Source organism: Thunnus thynnus, chromosome 16, assembly GCF_963924715.1.
Source record: "Thunnus thynnus chromosome 16, fThuThy2.1, whole genome shotgun sequence".
NCBI lineage: Eukaryota > Metazoa > Chordata > Actinopteri > Scombriformes > Scombridae > Thunnus > Thunnus thynnus.
The window spans coordinates 15,953,560-15,962,248 of record NC_089532.1 but is presented as its reverse complement, the minus strand read 5'-3'; the positions used below and the strand labels follow the sequence as shown (position 1 = coordinate 15,962,248).

Below are 8,689 nucleotides of genomic sequence, written 5' to 3'. Positions count from 1 at the left end.
GCAGAAAAGCATATTTCAGAAATTGTTGAAATATTCCTTTAATGTGAACAGTCCACATCTTTTGATGCACTTCTCTCTTAGTTTGAACTCCACCGACAGACCCTTCTTCATTCATTACTTTCCTCAGTTCTTTTAATTTTTGTGCTTGTTTTAATTCAATTTGTAAACCTCTGATTGCATCTAAACATTGAACTCACAAGATCTCAACTCAAGATCCTAAAACTATCTTTTTCTTTCAAAGCCTCCATCTCATCATGGGCTATCAACCTTTTAATTCAAGTGCACCTTGAATTAAGATTATTCCCAAGGTCAAATCCTTTAATGCTCAAATCATTTGCTTTAATTTTGCCCAGTTACATGTTACTTGCCTCATCCAGTAGTAGTTATAATCTACTTTTTAAAAACATCTCCATAAATACTTACACATTTTAATAACTTCATACTACATAACCGATTTATTTATTTTATCATCAATTTGGAGTATTTTGATTTTAATCACATTATCGTTTTTGCCTGTTATTTCAGATCTGATGTTATGTTTATTGTTGTTCTATGTTTGATAAAGTGTTTTAAAAAAATATTGTGAATATTTTTTCTCAAAATCGTCAAAAATGGTTTCACTTTCTCTTTCTAGGTCATGGACTACATTTGATTTGAAAGAGAACTTTTATTTTAATTATATGTTTTATTATATTTTTTATATTTTATTTTAGTATTTTAATTATAACTCTTTTAATTATCTTTTAACTCACCCTGCTTTCATCTGTTTCACTCTGTAGATGCCTGTAAACATTTGGTCTCATACATGTTTATGTTGAATTAGCATGCTAGGCTAACAGTCTGTCAGCTGTGTGACTTTATATCGGTGCTGACGTCATTCAGAGCGAACAAGCACCGTAAACCATAGACTGTATGCCGTAAACGCACCTGTCACCTTTCCAGCACGGTGCTGTTAAACCGGGAACACGTGGCTACACCTTATTTTTATACAGTCTATTGGCTACACACAATACGGCAGGGCTATGCTAACGATGCTAACTAGCAGCTAGCCGCCGCGCAGACTGGTAAAATGGTTCCGTCCGGCCGACCAATGGTGTAAATTCATCACTCAGTGAGTGACCGGTCCAGCCAAAAAATATCACACATGTAGTTTTACGTACGTCCCTTACAAAACATGTAAGTGGAAGCACTATATCCAGTAGCCATTATCAAGCAAACTTCTTGCCAGGAAAAGTTAGCAGCGTCATTTTCCTGTAATGGATTTATCTCTACATATTAAACGCACCGCTAGTTGTTTAAAGACATTGGACTGAAACAAAAAGCTTTTTTCACTGAAACTCCACCATATTCACGGTGAAAACCTCAACCTGATATCTTGTTAACTTTTTTTTGGACCAGTTATCTGTGGGACTTATGGACACTGGAAAGCAAGGTAAGCTACACACCTGTAGATATTTAGCTAACAACACTGTGAACGTGATATAATGTGAAGACTCCACAGCTTTTACAGTTTGCTCTTTGTGTTATCATAATTGTGGGTCTTCTCAGTTTGTTGTTAGGGAAAGAGCATGCTACAGTACCGTACAGTCATAGTATTTATTAGTATTACTATAAGTAATAGTATATTATAGTATCAACTCTGCCACTTGACTACAGAACTGTATTTATTTTTTGTCCATTGAATAATACTGCTACACTGGCACTCTAATCACATTGATTGGGATGTAGATTTTGGTTTGAATCAAGTTTTTGAGATATTAATGTCTAAGATGTAAACCTAAGCCTTCCCCTAATACAGTGGGATTAAGTGGGTCTTTACAGCATTAATAATTCCATTAAAAAAATCAGAAAGTGCCCCCATTACTCTGTAAGAACACACTATCAGTAGTTTTCAGTTAAGTCTATTCACCACCACTGTTTTGGGTTGGAGGCAGAAATCTTTGCAATATCTCAAAACATGGGCACATAAATCATAAATGCCTAGATACCAGTCAGGTAAGTGAGAAAATATACGGTTTTGTAATATGGGTGAGCTGACTCCTTTAAATGTAATTGCTTTTACCCTAAAGGCACCACAAAGGAGCCATATATCATTGACCCTGCAATCTCTTACACAAGATGCTTCCTGGTTGTGCACTGAAGGGGCCCATTTCGCACGCAGGGAGGCTGACAAAGTAGTCTTGACCCTGGGCTGAGGCTTGTTGTGGCGCTGCCTCTCTGGAGGTTGGCTGTGTTCTGTCTGGGTCTGCGCCGCTCTCTAATCACCCTGATATTGCACTTACAGGGCTGACAGCTATGGCGCCACAGAGAGGGAGAGAGAGATTGTACACGTGACAAGGCCCACCTTGGCTCTCCACTTGTTCCCTCTCCAGATAATCACTTTCTATTGATTTTCTTGGAGCACACAGATCCCTTTTACCTTTCAGCCTCTCTGATAACTGCTTGTCAAAATATCTAGGGCCACAGTATACAGACCTGTTACCTATTACCTTCCCTCATCCACTTAATAATGCATAATGTATGCGAATAAAAGAAGAAGTCCTGCAGGGCTTCATTTTTGCCACATGATCAATAATGAAACCTATTTGTAAGCCATCCCTTTTGAAAATAATCAGGGCTATTATTGAGCTTAGGGGGTGGGAGTGTGTGTGCAGTGAAACATAAACCCAAACTCAGTGTGTGAGTACTTGTGTGCAGTCGATGCTTCATTCCTTTACAGCTCATATCAGTGAGCTGAGGCGTCACAGCCGGCGCCCTCTGCTACTTACCTAATTAGCTCTAGGAGCCCCTGCATTATTAACAGACCCCCTAAATCATTCAGAGGGGCCCTAATGTGCGTGTGTGTGTGTGTGTGTGCGCCAGTGTGTCTGTGTATGCAAGGGGAACACACAGAGGGGGTACAGAGGATCACTGCGATAATGTCCCTCCCTATTCACGACATGTCAGACGTAATTATTCACCCTGGGAAGACACGGGTCCAGAACACTGGTAATGGCACTCTTCTTGTCCCCTCCTCTTTCTCCTCCTCCTCTTCCTCCCCCCTCTCCACTCTTCTCCCACTGCTTCTATGACTGACAAGGTGCTAGATGGCTCAGACACACTCTATAGATAGACAAATAGTGGAGGACTGCCACTATTGTTAGACAAGAATGTTCATGTTACAGAGGTCATGTGTTAATGCGGGGAGATCAGGAGGAATAGATGGATTATGTTTATTTTATTGTGTACATGGATCTCATTAACATGGACAGCTATGTCATTTATAGGCCTCATTTGCTTATATTACATGTAAAGTACTAATCATTTTAGAGGAATATTATGGCGATAATAGTGTGAGTGTCATTTAGCTACTTAAACCACCGCATGACTCACAATTGTGGCTGTTGAGAAACAGAAGTGCTTAATGAAAAAAAAAAACTAATTTTGGAAGCAAAATGCAGCTGAATCATGTTCAGCAAAATTCCGTTGTTTCCTCTCGGTTTAGCAGCTGGAAGTGGTTTGGTCGTTTTGCCGGCAGAGTCAGCAAGACACAAATGAAAAGTCAATATACATCACTTCCTCCCTCTCAGCGAATAGCTGCCGTGTTGGGGGGTGATATTGTTCTGTATGAGATAATATTTGGCTGGGCTGGTGACCAGGAGCTCTTGCCCTGGTAATTCCACATGTGTTTACTGGAATGTGACTGTTTCCTGAAGCTCTGCAGTAGCTCTGGTATGTGGGTTGAATTCCAAAACATTGCTCCCTTTTCTGCGGTCTTGTTCACTCTCCCACATACCGCAGATTTGTAGAGTATAATCAGACCTGCCAACACTCCCGTTTTTCCCGGGTTTCTCCTGTATTTCAAGGTCATCTCTCAGCGCCTTCCCGTTTTGTTGTTTCTCGCAGGAAACTCCCGTAATTTGCATGGCCCTTATTATAAATAATCGTCATACACGGATCCATGAGTTTTGTATGTTTTTCTGACGTTACCCAAGTTGCCAGATCATCTATGAAACACAATCTACCCGCACAATCAAAACACACTACATACAATTTCAACCCATCTGTCCCCGCAACCTGGCAATCCACAACCCGATTCAAGGGGCGTATGTGCAGCTGCTCTCTGCGCAGGCAGGCGAGCTAGCTAACTTATCGGTTGTCAAAATGTCAGGGCAGGACGGCGTTCAATAAGCCTTTTTAGTACATACATTTTTAGAGCGGTTTCAAAGAGGGCTGTGAGAAAGATGGTGTAGTCTTCCTCAGCAGTGTTAGCAGGGTGTATGAGTGGTTATGATTGTGCAGGTGTATGTATTTTTGCTGTTGGAATACTCATGCATACTGTAAAGTTTCACACTTGCAGCCTTTACCATTGATTATATAGCATATAACAGGGCATGTGTGATTGGGGAGTTGATACTGCAATGATGGTTAATCAGTCATAAAATAATTGGGCACAGCAACATTAGTGCTAAGGGTCCATAATTGCATACTGTGTAAACAAAATATACATATTGTGTTAAATTACTGCTGTGGACATGCAGAACACCAGTGTAACTGTTCTAAATTCTGGCCACAAAGGGTTTCAGCGGTATTGAAACAATTTCTGTGGTTAATGTTAGTGGATGTATGTGTGAAAGGGCCACCGGGTTTTGGCAAAAAGGCATTTTAGAGTGCAAGCGGCAGTCTGGCAGGACTGTTCTTCAGAAATGTGTCAGCACACTGCAGTCTCGATTTTTAAGATGGCTGTGAAGCTAAGTAGATTACAGGCTTTTTACTGCAGTAGCAGGATGGGAAAAATTATGGTGAGAACTGTAATGGGAAAAAGAATTAGACAAGATAAAAGTCTCAAGATGGTGGGAGAGTGCAAGTGAGAGCGAGCGAGAGAGAAACACTCCTTTACGTCGTTAATCTGGTCTGCCCCTCCCCCCTCTGTTTCAATTAAGAAAATTACTTTTTAGTTCAATTAACAATAATTCACGCTTAACTGAATAAAGTTTATTACACAATCAAGGCGACAACAGAGCAAGTGAAAGGGACACACGCGCACGCTTACACTCACACACACACACACACAGGAGCTCCTTGTAGCGGGTGTCAGCGGGCTTTGGTGAACCGTGGCAGGATGCTGGTTAGGGCCTGGTGCTGGAGGTCGGGGGCGGACATTGTTGTTAAGGGATCTTACTTAGGGAGAAATGTGTCATCACATCCTTAGATGGAGGGGCCTCTCTATCCCTTATCCTTGGCCTCAGGCAGCAGCTTGCATCACAGCGATTAGCTCCTAAACACAGACAATAACACTAGCAGCCACATCGTCATAATCGCCATTATCCACCCCGCCACCATCACCAGAAAACATGGCAGGGACTCATTTCTGGAAGCTTCCGCCCTCTTTTATGCAACTACAGATGAGCTGTCTGCCCATAAACATTTGGGAAAACAAAATAGCGCGGCATATAAATTGTCCTCTTTTACATTTTCATACCAACAATAAGGTGTTCTTTGCTTCAGCCGTGGTTCATCCTCCTTTGTTCCCCAACCCTCCTCCTCTCCCCTCTCTTCCCCTCCCCCCCCCCCCCCCGAAATGATTTACACTGCTACAATTATTGGGTAATCTCCACTGTCATTACTCTTAACATCTGCTCTGTCACAATGCTAAGGGCTTTTGGCTGTGCTGGGCGACAGTTACTCTATGTGCTTACAGTCCTGTGATGCAGACAGAACCCCCCCCCCTCCATTGCCTTATTTTCTTTATGTGCTATCTGCATTAGAGTGATGAAATGGCTTTTATATGAGTGGGAGCAGTATGGTGGAATAATTTGCTTGTGTGTGTGAGTGAGAGAAAAGAAGAGGATGTGCATCTGATCGGTGATGTAGGTAGAGTTTTAGACTTCGCTGACAGGCACTGCTGAGATTTCAAGAGGTCACAGATCAGCCGATGATCTTGAAAGTCAAGAAGGATCAGCGGAGGGGAACGCTTTCATTACCAAATCTTAAAGCTACTGATATTATTTTTCCATTTGAAACTGACAACCCTACCACCCACCCTCTTGCTTTTCTCTTATGCATACGCAAGCCATTTCTTTCATGTGTTTCTGTCTGCCTCTCTGAATGAATAATAAGCAACCACCCAGCAGACAGGCAGTTAAGCAGGCTAACCTTTAGCGAGCAGGGAGAGGAACATTCAGAGATTTCCATCAGATTACCCTCTCCAGTTTCCATTGTGTGTGTTGGCCCCCTCCGTGGTATTTCTCCCCCCCCCCCTTATGCAGCAAATTGGAACCATTTGGTATTCAGATAACAGCAAACAGCTCAGATCTGCTGGAACAATAAGCGGTTTCCAACCAATCGCCCACCTGGTCTGAGCTGTGCTAAGACAGTCTTGATAGTCGTCAGTTCTTTCACCACCGCTCAGTTGCCAGTGTGGGTTTTTTTTTTTTCCTTTTTCCAACAGCTAGCGTTTCTAAAGCCTCCCTTCTGATTCTGGTTTTACCTCCCTCTCTCCTCATTGCTGATTGACCTTCAGCTTCTTCACAAATCAGATCTCACTCAGGAGTACCATACAAGATAAATTCAGTCTAGTGGATGTCACAACCTGGCGACTGTAACGACTTTAGTCCTGTCTGCGGCGGTTGTGTACGCACTGAAGCAGTTGTCTGTGAGTGTGTATACTTTATGCTTCACCCCAATGAGAGGATTGTAATGACATGGGTCCAATACTGTGTGATTGAGATGGATGACCTGTTTTATTATCTGTGTTTTGTATGTATGTGTATGTGTGCATATACTCCCCGAGTGCTGAGGGAACACATTGTGACCCTAGTTGTGTTTGGCCACCAGAGGCCATGCTGGCAAAGGCTGAAATGATGATTAAGGACAGGGGGGCTGGATGGGAAAATGTGGATTAATGAAGCTCAGATAGAATTAATAGCCATGACATCCCACAACAGCGGAGACGCTAAATGAGAATATGTCGTGGGTCCACTGGAGTCTCAACGCTTGTTCGCTTTCAAGGTGATGGTAGGAGTAAAGAAGGAAAAGTTGCAACTCTCGACTGACTTACCTCACTTGTCCTGTCTTGACAACAGAAAAAATAAAAGCTGCATTTCTCGCAGGAGGAGAATATAGTTTTGTTTGTCTCAGCCCAGTAGCCCAAGGAGTTATATTCATACAGTATTTGATGGTTCTGCAGCGCACGATTTCTCTTCCAATGTTCATTACCCATGCATGAAACAGTGTGCCCTTTATGTGGAGATGCAGAAAATGTGGGTGCTGAGGTTGGGTTAGTGGATGGGTGTGTAGAGCATCTAAAAATCTGTAACCATAATCTTCACCTTACTTTAAAGGTAACGGTATTATTACTTCATCAGTGTGATGTATTTTCTTTTAAAATGGCATGATCGGACAGGACATTAGACAGTGAGGTGTTGGTGTTATGTAAGACTGTTATGGAACAAGCGGCAACTACCAAGTACCTTAAAGTGCAATGCCACCAATGGCAGCTAGATGCTGGCTCCAAAAAGTCCCTGGCTCCAATTGACTTCCATTCAAAAAGTGCCAACTTCTTTCTAGAAATACTAAGTCAATAATTTTTTTCAACAAGTCATTCTAGTCTCAATCCCTAAATATGTGCTCTTTAATATGTATCTGGTGGTCATTTTGGAAATTATTGCTCCGTTGATAAGTTTTGAAGACTTATGGTGGACTTTGATGTTTGCCGTTAGGACATTGATTGATGGTTCAATTTAAAGAATAAACAGTGATTTTTCTCCAGACACGCAGTTCTACTGTGTTTGTGGTTAAGGAGTTACACTAGCAAGACCCTCACAGGATCCTCCGTGGCAGAAAAACACGTTACATGAACCTTCAGAACCTCCTGCAGTTTAAACTGGACTAACGAAACACTTTTAGTGCTGACTGACTCTAACACACTCACTAAAAACAGACTTAAAGACACTTGCTACCCTAGCAACATTAAGGCTACAAACATCCCATAATGCAACACTCTGTGTAGAAGTCGGTTTTACACTGGTACTTTATCCATTCAAAAAGAATATCTGATGTTGTGAACACCTGATTGTCTAGACCCCAAATATAAAACAACCTCACTTTTCCAGACGTATTTCCAGGAAAAGACCCCCGTCTTATATTTGGACCAGTACGGTAAACTTTTCGAATGCATTTATTCCTGTACTAGTCTATTCTTTAAAGCCTCTGTAGTCTTAATGTTTATCTTTATTCCAGCGTTGTCATTAAGAGGCGGTCTCTGCAGCAGGAATATTGGTCAGCATTCAGCAGGCATGTCTTTCAGCACATCATTCTTTCTGTCAAGCCTGAGAGAATAACAAATGTCCCATCACTTGAGCTGCTCACTCAGTGGTGAAGCGGTGATCAGCTTGACTCTGCGGTGGGCATGAAGTGATTGCATTACTGTTGTAATGCGGTAACTGTGGTAACCGCGGCAGCTCTACTACTAACCATGAATGCAACATTGTCGCAGACTTTTTGAAAACAAAACCACTTCCATGCATTTCCACAGACGTTTCAATATATACAGGAAATTAGGGAAAAACTGTAAAAGAGTAATATTGTTACTTTTCAGCGGCTAACATGCTTGTCTCTCAGGTGCACAGATGTTTTTAGCAGCAGCTGCAAAGAGTACAGATTCAACCCCCTGAAGTTTTAGTTTGGCTGTTTGAGGATAACAGTTGCT

At 41.9% G+C, this 8,689-nt stretch overlaps 1 protein-coding gene across 24 annotated transcripts in view; it reads left to right on the top strand.

Annotated features, from left to right (window-relative positions):
- Positions 1-748: 748 nt before the first annotated feature.
- Positions 749-8,689, top strand: part of LOC137199626 (uncharacterized) — a 177,660-nt gene continuing 169,719 nt past the window's right edge. For 22 of the 24 annotated variants that reach the window (XR_010931821.1, XR_010931820.1, XR_010931819.1 and 19 more), the window contains exon 1: positions 1,122-1,432. The gene's annotated coding sequence lies outside the window, so the exon portion shown is untranslated. The other 2 variants (XM_067614047.1, XM_067614048.1) reach the window with 2 other exon arrangements.